Source organism: Rhamphochromis longiceps, linkage group LG3 (assembly GCF_057381845.1).
Source record: "Rhamphochromis longiceps isolate RC_006_pf linkage group LG3, R_longiceps_female_GT1.1, whole genome shotgun sequence".
NCBI lineage: Eukaryota > Metazoa > Chordata > Actinopteri > Cichliformes > Cichlidae > Rhamphochromis > Rhamphochromis longiceps.
Window position 1 is genome coordinate 22,851,822 of NC_140559.1, and position 11,911 is coordinate 22,863,732.

Genomic DNA, 11,911 nt, shown 5'->3' on the forward strand with positions numbered 1-11,911 from the left:
TAAGATTTTCTTCAACTTTATCTAGTAGCTGAATTTTGTTTAACCCTTTTTTATTCATGGATTTTCAACAATGATTTCCTGAATCTTTCTGTCAAACACTAGTTTAATTTCTCTACACTAGCAGAAAAGCCAAAGACTGTACAAACATGGCTTCTGCTTGGCCTGACTCAAGGAATTAAGCTTAGACTTTGAATTTGAGAGGATTGTTGTGAAAAACAAAAACAAAAACACACCATCGTTTACCATTGTTCACGTTTTTATTCTGAAAGGCCTGGTGAAGAATTTTCTATTAAGTATGAAAGATAAATTAATTTTTTATGGCACCATCTTCTTCTTCTGCTTCTTTATTAAAGAAAGAAGAATATCTCTCCATTTGAACTTTCTGGCCCTCAGTGGTTGTATGAGATTTCATTTCATGTTCATCTCCTTTGTGAGGAGAACAAACAGAATATAAATATATAGAATTTAAATATAAATGTGAGAACCAGTTAGAGAGCAGCAGCTGGATTCCAGTTGTTGGACTGGTGGACGACTGCTGGGCTGAGCAGAGCCTCTCTGTTCTCTTTATATACAGCAAAGTGAAAGAATAAGGACATGTCAGTGAATGCATCACAGTTATAACACAACTTTCTGTTTTGGGTCACATAAATGTTGAACTTTGGACACATTTTCTGCTGCTGCACGAGCAGTACATGACAAGTATCAGATCACACAGCATCTGCAGAGACGAGCAGCGTTGTTTCTGATACGTTTTAACCACAACTTGGCTCGGAGTGAAATCTAAATACTGCTGCACTCACTCTGAACCCTGATGAAGAAAGAGGAGGAGTCCCTGGAGCAGAACCAGGAAACACTGAAGAGATTATATGTCTCAGCTGGCTGGAAACTCCTGTTCCCTTGGAAAGGCTGGAGGAGGCGGCCTGGGAGAGGGAGGTCTGGTCTGTTTTTAGGCTGCTGCCCCACTGACCCGGCTGTGGATAAGCTCACATTTTACTAGAATGAGGATGTGTGCGCACTTTTTTTCCTCTCACTTTGAACTTGAGTTTGTTTGTTTTAACTTATTTTCCTTTCTCACTTCCTGTTCATAGTAAAGGAAAAGTTCAATTCTGATTAACAGATTTTTCATCTTTGTACTAAAAGATCAACAGCTGTACCTCTGTAGTCTTTGACTGTTATCTTGTGTTCGATGATGATGTCATCCATAAGTGACGTCTCCCCTGTCTGAAACACACACAGAGGACATCGGTGCAGACAGTGCAGTCCTGTCACTGACATAACCTCACAAGTATCAACAACACAAAAATAAATCACATTAATTATAGAAGTTTATTTTTACAGTACTCACAGATTTAATTTTAATTTAATTTAATTTATTACAGATTTGTAATAAGATTTTCTTCAACTTTATTTAGTAGCTGAATTTTTGTTTAACCCTTTTTTATTTATGGATTTTTACTGACTTTTACTGACCGACTTTACTGACTCAAGGAATTAAGCTTAAAGTTTGAATTTGAGAGGACTGTGGTGAAAAAACAAACAAACAAAAACAAACCATCGTTCACTGTAAAGGTCGCCAGAGTTTAAAGAACCGTATGGATTGTGTAAATCTCACAGTTAAAGCCCGTTTGCTGTGTTTCCTGGATTTCTGAGCAAAGATGAGAAACCTGCAGTCTGTCCTCTCACTTTCATTCAGGAAGAGCAGAGCAGAGCCAGGAAGAGGAGCTGAGGAAGGCAGGAAGAAGGAGCCTGGCTGAGAACAAGGACTATGTTCAGGTGTGAGCACTACAGCTGCAGCACAACTGTGGACTCCACCCTGATGATTGTTTGAGTGAGTGAATTTTCTCTGTTTAGTTTGATATTTAAACATGTTTGAGTGATTTGTTGCCTCTGATTGGCAGCTGAAAACTATGTGAAAAATGATTGCATATTTGATAGTGGATCCTTCTTTAGCCAGGTTTGCCACACAGTTTCTTCTTATTCAGCATTTAAACAGACAGATCTGTGTCTACAGTTTGAAACAACTCACATCGAAAAAAGTTTAAATGTGGAGCACTGCTTTCAAATGAAAAGCCTCATATTTTTACATGTTTTGCATTATTCTTATGTGTTTGATCTGGGGTCAGCCGGTACTAGAAATTGTCGATATATAATAGGGGAGACCGGGGATAGTTGTAACGTGGGTCAGTTTGTAACACTTCCAATTTCTCCAATCAGGGCTAAGTTTCAAATGATGTGACTCATCCTGTGCATGCCCAATTCAGTTCTGCTATCACATGTGAAAAATCAGCACATTTTGTCAAACACAGACAATTTAACATGAAAAAAAGTAATTTGTATGCCAAAAAGTAAGTTTTTCTACTTTATTTCAAATTCTAATAGCATTATCTGCTTTGCAGTCAAACTCATCAAACTTAAATTATGTTATTTGTATGCCTATGGGGATATATTCTGTGTAGGTCTTTAGTGCTAATGTTTTAGCCGTTGGCTGTAATGTTAGCTAGTTCATGGCTATAGGAGTCTGGGTCAGTTGTAACAGCAACAGTCTGGGTTAGTTGTAACAATAATGCAGATGTTACAACTTACCACACTATTACTTTAACTTATATTAAACAAGTTGGGGCAACGACATCAGCAGAGAGAGGTTCACTGGTCGCATTTGTATATGCGGTTAATGCCATTGGCAACACAATTCCCCCACTGTTTGTGTTCCCACACATACATTATGCAGACCACTGTGTCAGAGATGGACCAGTAGGAAGTACTGGTAGTGGAAATAAATCAGGATGGATGCAAGAAACAGATTTCCTCATCTTTCTGAAGCACTTTGCAAACCACACCAAGGTAAGCCATGATAAAAAGTAATGGAATTGCGATGCTGGTGAACAACTACATTTTTTCAGCTTCATTGTTATGTTCAAAATTGGTGCAAGAGTTGTAGGTTATAATGCCCACTGAGCCAATGAGGCCAAACTCAAGGAAGACCAACCAAAATTAATGAAATATTCAGTTGCAGAAAATTCCATAATTTGTCTTTTTTGGGGGGTTGGAATATGTTCAAAAGCTGGATTTCTGCATTCTGTCACACACACACACACACAGCTACATAAATGGATGTAAGTGCATTCATGTGTTGAATAAACAAAGATTACATGTTAATATTTTGTTAGTACCCTTATTTCATTGTGTTACATTTCACCCCAGGATATGTTACAACTAACCCAGACTATGGGGTTAATTGTAACATTTCACTCTTCGTGTTTGAGGCCATACCATGCAATGGGTAATTGTGCTGCAGAGAAAATAGCTGCACTATTTAATAGCCGAGACATGTAAATACTTTGCATTACATTTTGAATCCACTACCTTAAAAGAGCTCCAATTTACAGACAGAAATGTCAAAAATGTTACAACTATCCCCGGTCTCCCCTACATATGATTGAATTGAATTGAATGTATCCTCACCTAAACCTCAGACCTCTGGCATAAACATGTTATAAACATCAATACCAACTTATATTGGTACCTGATTATTACCAATACAAAGGAGGCTCAGGCATGTCTGTACATGTCCGGTGGCCTGCTGTTTCCTGTCCCTGTGTGTGTATGCACACGCGCGTGTCTCTGCGCGCGTGTGTTTTCTCTCTTGCTGTGTGAGCATGCGGGGTTTTGCAAGAGTAGCATGATTGCAGTTTCCATGGTGAAATCAATGTTTACTTTCATGTTTATGTTTCACGTCTTTGGGCTGAAAAACACAAGACGGACATTCCCACAGCAGCTTTCTGTCTGTGCGTGGGAGGGGGGTGAAAACAAGAACTCAATATAAACTCCATTCAAAAAAGTAAAATTCAGATTTTTTTCAGGATTTTCGAAATGTTTTATGTAGTTTTAAAAATAAGTAAAGTGATTCAAAATCAAATTAGGGATCATATTTTATGTTTGCAATTAAAATTTACTTACTTCTTTTGTCTTTGCAGTTTACTTTCCTTTTATTGGTTCTGCTGAGTCATTGGACGTTCCAGTAGAAACAACGGACGGAGGAATGTGAGCTATGCAGCTCTCTGATTGGTTAGAGAGAGAGCGCGTCACCAGAGTTACTTACGCTCTAGTGTCTTGTTGCGCTGCAGAGTACAGGCTGTTGTTCCTGCACGTGGCGTGTTATTCACACTTGTAAAATCTCCAGCTGTGACATATGAAGAATAAGAAGTGACAGTAGAGCGACACAGAGTCTTTATCCTCACAGTGCAGCGGTGGATTCAGCCTGTTTAAGGTAACTAACAATGCTAATGCTGTCAGACAGCACTGAGCTGTTACATTCATACACAGTGTCTTTAAAATAGTGATTAAAACGCTGCCTGTAAACAAAGTGCCATCAGACAGGATGTCATCACTAAACTTTCAAACACATCAGATTAAACTGAGCTGACAGCAAATCGTTCCTTGTATTACTGCACAAGGAAAAGACTGGAGATGACAATAATGATTTAATGGATTTTGTTTTCATTACACGTGTGCACACACTCAATCTGAATGACGACATAAATGGTGATAGTAGTGTGTGTGTGTGTGTGTGTGTGTTAAGAAGCCATTTGTGTCTGTGTGCTAACAACTATGTGCTAACCAGATTATTTCCCATTTAAAGAAACAAACAAAAGAACAACATGCATTAAATTATTTCATTGTAAGAATCTGATCCATAGTTCTCACTTTGCAAAGGCAGTCTGATTACAGCACTAATTGACATGTTATAATACGTCTTTTTACAATCTCCACCTGATCACCATCCAGCAGGAGGAGCAGTGAGTCCTGAGGCTGTGCTACCAACCAGGATTTCATCTGATCCAGGTAACTTCAGGGTCTCTGTACTGCTGGGGTAAATCACCACGGTAACTTAATCAGATTGGAGATCAACAATACTGTAGTTTAGCTTTTTCTCTCACGCTGCTGATTTTATATAAAATACACAACATATATTTTAACTTTACTTACTCAGTAAACCCTGGTAAACTTAACAAACTGAGCTTTGTGTGACTGCTTATTCTGAACAACAGTGTTGGGGTAAGATACTCTGGGTGTGCTGAACTCACTACAGACTTTACCTCAGATGTGTAACTTCTGACTCATAAACGCGTGTTTCAATCTACACTGTGTATCAAAATCCAAAGCAATTTGACCACAAGCAAAAACCATTTTACTAATGTCTACGTAATTTACACACAATTTACTTTCAGTTTCACAAGTCTGATAATTTTCTTGCTTCCTGTGAGAACAGATGTCTAAAAATATGTGACTCTATTTTTAACTGATGTGCAGAACCTTAAATGTGTGAAGAAATCACCTGAGACACAGAGATGCCCACATTTCTGCTACTGTTAGCACTTTGTGCTCTCATCTAACATCCTGTCATATCAGGTAATTCCTTCACACATTTGCTGAACATAAACATTTTGGAGGGTAAATAATCACTATTCACTGTTGGACGTACACATTTGTAAATCTTAGTTTATGTTTGTGGATCATATCAGAAGCTTTGGTAACATAAACTTCTTGTGTATTTTCAGTCGACTCAGCTTCTCTTTTAAACTATGTAACACTCATGAATTTGGGATCTGCAGGACAACCTGAGATGGATACTTGCAAATCTGTGATATTCTGCTGGATTCTGCTCGTCTGCTTTTCCCCGGCTGCATATACAGGTGAGACCAGCAGGTATCACTGTGTCTACTGCTGGGAACTGAATTGCTTTCATTGTCACTTTATATATATATATACAATTTAGATTATTACATTCAAAATAATTATAAAGCTCATTCACACCACGTTCACATGTATCAGCAGCACATTTGGTCTGCTGATAGGAGGGACAGAGGGAAGTACTGAATAGTTGTTGCTGAGCAGTGATGTTTCATGGGATGATGACACAGCAGACTTTTCCCATAGTTACTCACACACATATTATGTGAAAATTGTAAAGAATGACCAAAAGGTAACAAAAATAGTGCCAATAATCTTGATGATGATAGAAATAAGAGACAGGTTTGTATAATAATTCAGAGGCTGTCCACCTTCATAGTAATCAGATAACGAGTCAACCATTTAAAGTGATCAGTGTTTGCCGTCCTGTAGCTGTGAGCTCATCTCCTGGTAAAGATGACAAAGATGATGCTCAGTGTGGTGAAAGCTTTCATCAGAGCTCTGATCTTTGATCTTCGCTGATCCTGGTTTCTTCTGTGTGTAACCTGAACGAGGGACAAGTGCTGCCAACACAGCATTAATGTGTGCTGTTTAAGTTGGTATTGTTTATGACAGCATTTTATAATGACTGTAAGTGCATTTATCATTTTCCACACACTCCCAGCTCCAGCAGACTCCAGCAGACTGTGAACACTAGTTGTTGATATAGATATAGATATATAGATATATATATAGATATAGATATAGATATATAGATATAAATTTGTTATTCCCAGAAGTTTGCAGCTCTAATGTGGATAAAATTCCTCTCAGGTGAAAATAGTGGACACATATTAGCATTAAGGGCGTGTCTTACATGTAATTAATCAGTTTGTATACAGGGAGTGCAGAATTATTAGGCAAGTTGTATACACTCAAAAGCCTGCCATCCATGGATTCTGTCAGTGTTTTGATCTGTTCACCATCAACATTGCGTGCAGCAGCAACCACAGCCTCCCAGACACTGTTCAGAGAGGTGTACTGTTTTCCCTCCTTGTAAATCTCACATTTGATGATGGACCACAGGTTCTCAATGGGGTTCAGATCAGGTGAACAAGGAGGCCATGTCATTAGTTTTTCTTCTTTTATACCCTTTCTTGCCAGCCACGCTGTGGAGTACTTGGACGCGTGTGATGGAGCATTGTCCTGCATGAAAATCATGTTTTTCTTGAAGGATGCAGACTTCTTCCTGTACCACTGCTTGAAGAAGGTGTCTTCCAGAAACTGCCAGTAGGACTGGGAGTTGAGCTTGACTCCATCCTCAACCCGAAAAGGCCCCACAAGCTCATCTTTGATGATACCAGCCCAAACCAGTGCTCCACCTCCACCTTGCTGGCGTCTGAGTCGGACTGGAGCTCTCTGCCCTTTACCAATCCAGCCACGGGCCCATCCATCTGGCCCATCAAGACTCACTCTCATTTCATCAGTCCATAAAACCTTAGAAAAACCAGTCTTGAGATATTTCTTGGCCCAGTCTTGACGTTTCAGCTTGTGTGCCTTGTTCAGTGGTGGTCGTCTTTCAGCCTTTCTTACCTTGGCCATGTCTCTGAGTATTGCACACCTCGTGCTTTTGGGCACTCCAGTGATGTTGCAGCTCTGAAATATGGCCAAACTGGTGGCAAGTGGCATCTTGGCAGCTGCACGCTTGACTTTTCTCAGTTCATGGGCAGTTATTTTGCGCCTTGGTTTTTCCACACGCTTCTTGCGACCCTGTTGACTATTTTGAATGAAACGCTTGATTGTTCGATGATCACGCTTCAGAAGCTTTGCAATTGTGAGACTGCTGCATCCCTCTGCAAGATATCTCACTATTTTTGACTTTTCTGAGCCTGTCAAGTCCTTCTTTTGACCCATTTTGCCAAAGGAAAGGATGTTACCTAATAATTATGCACACCTGATATAGGGTGTTGATGTCATTAGACCACACCCCTTCTCATTACAGAGATGCACATTACCTAATATGCTTAATTGGTAGTAGGCTTTCGAGCCTATACAGCTTGGAGTAAGACAACATGCATGAAGAGGATGATGTGGACAAAATACTCATTTGCAGTGAGGGAACTGTGGCTCAGGTTTGAGGTTCAACCATCATCAACCAGAGCACAGTGGTCTCTGATCATCTTTTTGATTGGCTGCTGTACCAGTCAACAGTTTAAACTTTGACCTTTAACCTCTCTGCTGTGTTGTTTCCTCTTTCAGACCAGAAAACGATCACAGCTGAGTCTCGACAGAATGTCACTCTGACATGTCGAGCTCCAAACAACAACATCATTGTTGTTGTAGAGTGGAGCAGAGCTGACCTGAAGGAAGAATATGTCCTCTTGTACCGAGATGAACAGTTTGATCCAGAAGAGCAGCATCCATCTTTTAAGAACCGGGTGGATCTGCAGGACAGACAGATGAAGGATGGAGACGTGTCTCTGATTCTGAAGAATGTGACGACTGCTGATAATGGAACATATGAGTGTCGTGTCTTCATGAGAGGAGCAAACCGCAGGAAGAGAGCTCATCTGAAGACTGAGCCCATCACCACCATCAGCTTAAATGTTTCTCCAGGTGAGTGGTGAAAAGAGGTGAAGCTGCTTCCTGGTTGTTGATGTTTGTTTCTAAAGATGTTGTTGATGAGACTTTGTAGAAAGCAGTGCAGTAGATAATGTCTGACAGCAGTTTGAAGAGCAAATGGATTCTGTTCTGTTCTTCACTCATCACCTACCTGACAGCTGACACCTCACACCTGTTTCTCACCTGCAGGTCAGCCAGGAGGACTCACAGAGGATGGAGGGAAGGAGGATGGAGTTGGTAGGAATCATCATGGTGGACCGGTAGTTTTTGGTTTGCTACTTGCTGTGATCATTGTTGTGGTTGCTGTTGTGATCTTTAAACAGTAGAAGAAGGCTCTTCCTCTTCATGATGAAGAAGTAAAGCAAAGAAGGAGATGATCTGAAAGCACCATGAGAGGAGAGAGAGCGAACACATTAAAAACAATATAAAAAAGATAGATAGATAGATAGATGAGGTTCCTTCATGAGGAGAACAAACAGAATATAAACCAGTGTGTTTACAGTGAATGTGTCAGGTCTGAGCTGCTGTGTGGACCAGTTAGAGAGCAGCAGCTGGATCCCAGTGGTTGGACTGGTGGACGACTTCAGTGAGGAGTAGATGACATTTGGCTCTGGTAGAAACTCTGCACACACAAACACAGCAGCTGTCCTTCCCATTTCTTTCACTTTTTTTTCTTATTTTCACTCTGAAAGATGAAAAATAGGAAAGTTAAACAACAAGTGGACAGACTTTAGTTTGTATTTTGATTCAGGGACGGGGGTGAGGAAGAGCAGCAAGCAGGACTCTGACTGACTTGTTTGACTGAAAGTGAATTTGTTTAATTTAATATCAGAACATGTTTGAGTTACATTTCATTACATCAGGTAACAGCTCCACACCGTCTGATAAGTTTAGGTTACTCGTACTCAGTGTTGGGTAAGTTACTTTAAAATAGTAACTTAGTTACATTACTAGTTACTTCTCTCAAAAGTAACTCAGTTACTTCAAGTTACTCGGTACTTTCAAAGTAACTAGTTACTAGGGAAAGTAACTTTGGTTTTATTCAGAATTCTCTTGTTAATGTGTTGCTTCCATAACTTTGCCAGTCTTCTAGCTTGTTTACTTGCCACAAGTGCACTGTGCCACCTACCAATAGAAAGGAAAAGATAATGTGCATATTTCCATGAGAGAAATCCCACGCCTGGACCGTCATTGACTACTGCCATGATTCTAGCCTACGTCACAGCGTCATGTGCGCCTTTTACATCCAACACAAAAACTGCAGTCGTGGTGCTTTCGATTGTACTCAGAACTCGGAAATTCTGCCTTCTGAATAGGAAGATGTAGGTAACACCAGACTGCAGATGAGCTGCATACAGGGCTGGACTGGGACAGAAAATTGGCCCGGACATTTTGACTAGAGACCGGCCCACCATTATAGGAAAAATCATAAAGCCTTTGAATGAAAACAAACGCTGTTGTGACAGTGATGTACACTGTTCTGATGGTATATATGCATCAATCTATCAATCGTTTGTTGTAAGATTCAGATAATTATTTTTTAAAAGCTAGACATTTTAAATGAGAATAAGAAAGAAAAGTATTTCTTTGTGCCCCCCTTTCCCTGTTAATGCCCTACCTGCCCCCCTGGCAACACTTTGCTAGACCCGCCCCTGCACAGTTACCAGCTGTCAGCTACCTAAAAAAGGATCCTGGTGTTATTTGTCTCTCAGAAACAGTTCATAACTTCAACTCATTCATGTCACCTAAAAGGTAAACCTGTTTCTCCATCACAGCTCTGATGATTCAGTGTTGGGGGAAAACTCTGTAAAAAACCCAGGAGAAATAAAGACACAATGAGACAAGGTTTCTTTTTATGCTTTAACGTGCGCACGGGTGAGCTGCTGACAACAACTCACACCCTGCACAGTGGCTTGGCATTTTTTATAGGCACAGAGCACAGAGACAGTGAGAACAGGATAAGAAAATAATAAACAGAAAAAGTAAAACAACTCCATATATGGTTCTAGTCTAGTCAGCAGAGAGCTGGGAGAAAGATAAAACAATCTGAAACAATATGTCCTTGCTGGGAAAATCTGAAAGACACTTCTAAACTACTTATCTTAAACACAGCTTGTACATTTAAAAGAAGGTAAAGTTACATAGAATCATTTTTCCTCTAACATTCAGTAAGGACATCTCCTGGTTTCATCTTCATGTTTCCCTCTCACCAGATAACCAAACCGATATCATGACCAGCAGCTTTACAGCTGTGGCTCCAGCAAACATCAGCTGATAGTAGAAATTAATATTAAATAAATTCTAACAACAGCTGATCAAGCTTAAACGTGCTGCTGTTGTTTAGCGCGACATCTGCTGGTTTCCTCTTTCGGCGCAAAGTGGGCGATAAACAAACAAGAGAGAAAAGCCGATCAGCTGATCATTGATCAGTTTTCATGATTGAAGTAGAAACAGGAGAGAGAGGGGAGAGAATGAGAGGAGAAGAGTCAGCTGTGCAGCAAAGACAGAATAACTCCAGCTTTGTGCCTTTTTCATTGTAGCTGAATTACGGGACAAACTGTTCCTTTTCACCTCAATAAGAAACGCGTAATATTTTCTCTGAATACCAGACGGGACGGTTGGCAACTCTAATAACTTATGAACAAAATAAAGTTCAACATCATTAACTTCATAGCACCACCCAGCTGTATAGAAACTCCGTCATGCTAGCTAGCACGCAGTACGGAAAAAGTCAGAATAACGAAAATAAACTCCACCTAAACTTGGTTCATATCTGACCCAGAGAGACTGCAGGTCATAACTTCTTACCTGAAGTTCAGTTCACACTTGGACCGGCGGCTGCTTCGGGTCTCTTTTCCTTCTGCGTCCCTTTTCCTTCATCCACCTGCTGGCCTCCACCACTTGCTAATGTTACTGAATCTGTGGAAGCTCCGCGATAGCCACCACACGAAGTAACGAGTAACGACCCTATCTAAATCCCAGTAACGAGTAACGCGTTCCTGATTTTGGCATAATAACTAGTTACCGTGCTCGTTACCACAATAATAACGTAGTTACTGTAACGCGTTACTTAATAACGCGTTAGTCCCAACACTGCTCGTACTAGAGACCATATCAGAATCAGAATCGTGTTTATTGGCCAAGTATATGTGCAGACACATACAGGGAATTTGGTTCCGGTAGATGGTGGCTCTCAAGCACAGCAATGTAAATCTCACACACACAAGTGTCTATATATACACATTACACATACATACACAAAGCTATGTAAACCAACTATAAATAACGAACCTAAACTTATATACATAAAATACAGAAATGAATGAGGTGGAATGAATACTACAAAATGTACATAAGGTGCAGTTGCAGTCTGGCAGTGGGAGCAGTGTGACAGGTCAACTGTTAAGAAGGGAGATGGCGAGGGGAAAGAAACTGTTCCTGTTTCGGGTGGTCCTGGTCTGCATATCATCCCAATTCTTCAACAGCTGGTTGACCATAGAAGCCAGGATAAACTTTAAAATGTTAGAATGTTAAAAAATCTTTTACGTTTCTTTTTCCATTTTAGGGTTTTGTTTCTCTTTATTGTAATTTACTATTCATTTATTTCCTTTTTTGCACC

At 40.1% G+C, this 11,911-nt stretch overlaps 1 long non-coding RNA gene and 1 pseudogene across 2 annotated transcripts in view; both read left to right on the forward strand.

The window, feature by feature from the left end:
* Window positions 1-8,889, forward strand: part of LOC146673465 (junctional adhesion molecule-like) — an 82,886-nt pseudogene extending 73,997 nt beyond the window's left edge. Inside the window, exons 3-5 of the transcript XR_014910342.1 lie at window positions 7,930-8,286; window positions 8,482-8,648; window positions 8,830-8,889. The product of XR_014910342.1 is annotated as a junctional adhesion molecule-like (transcript). The remainder of the gene's footprint in view (window positions 1-7,929; window positions 8,287-8,481; window positions 8,649-8,829) is intronic.
* Window positions 1,685-5,375, forward strand: LOC146673472 (uncharacterized). Its single transcript, XR_014910477.1, has 4 exons — window positions 1,685-1,828; window positions 3,975-4,267; window positions 4,786-4,842; window positions 5,311-5,375. It is a non-coding gene; the product is annotated as an uncharacterized LOC146673472 (long non-coding RNA).
* Window positions 8,890-11,911: the final 3,022 nt, after the last annotated feature.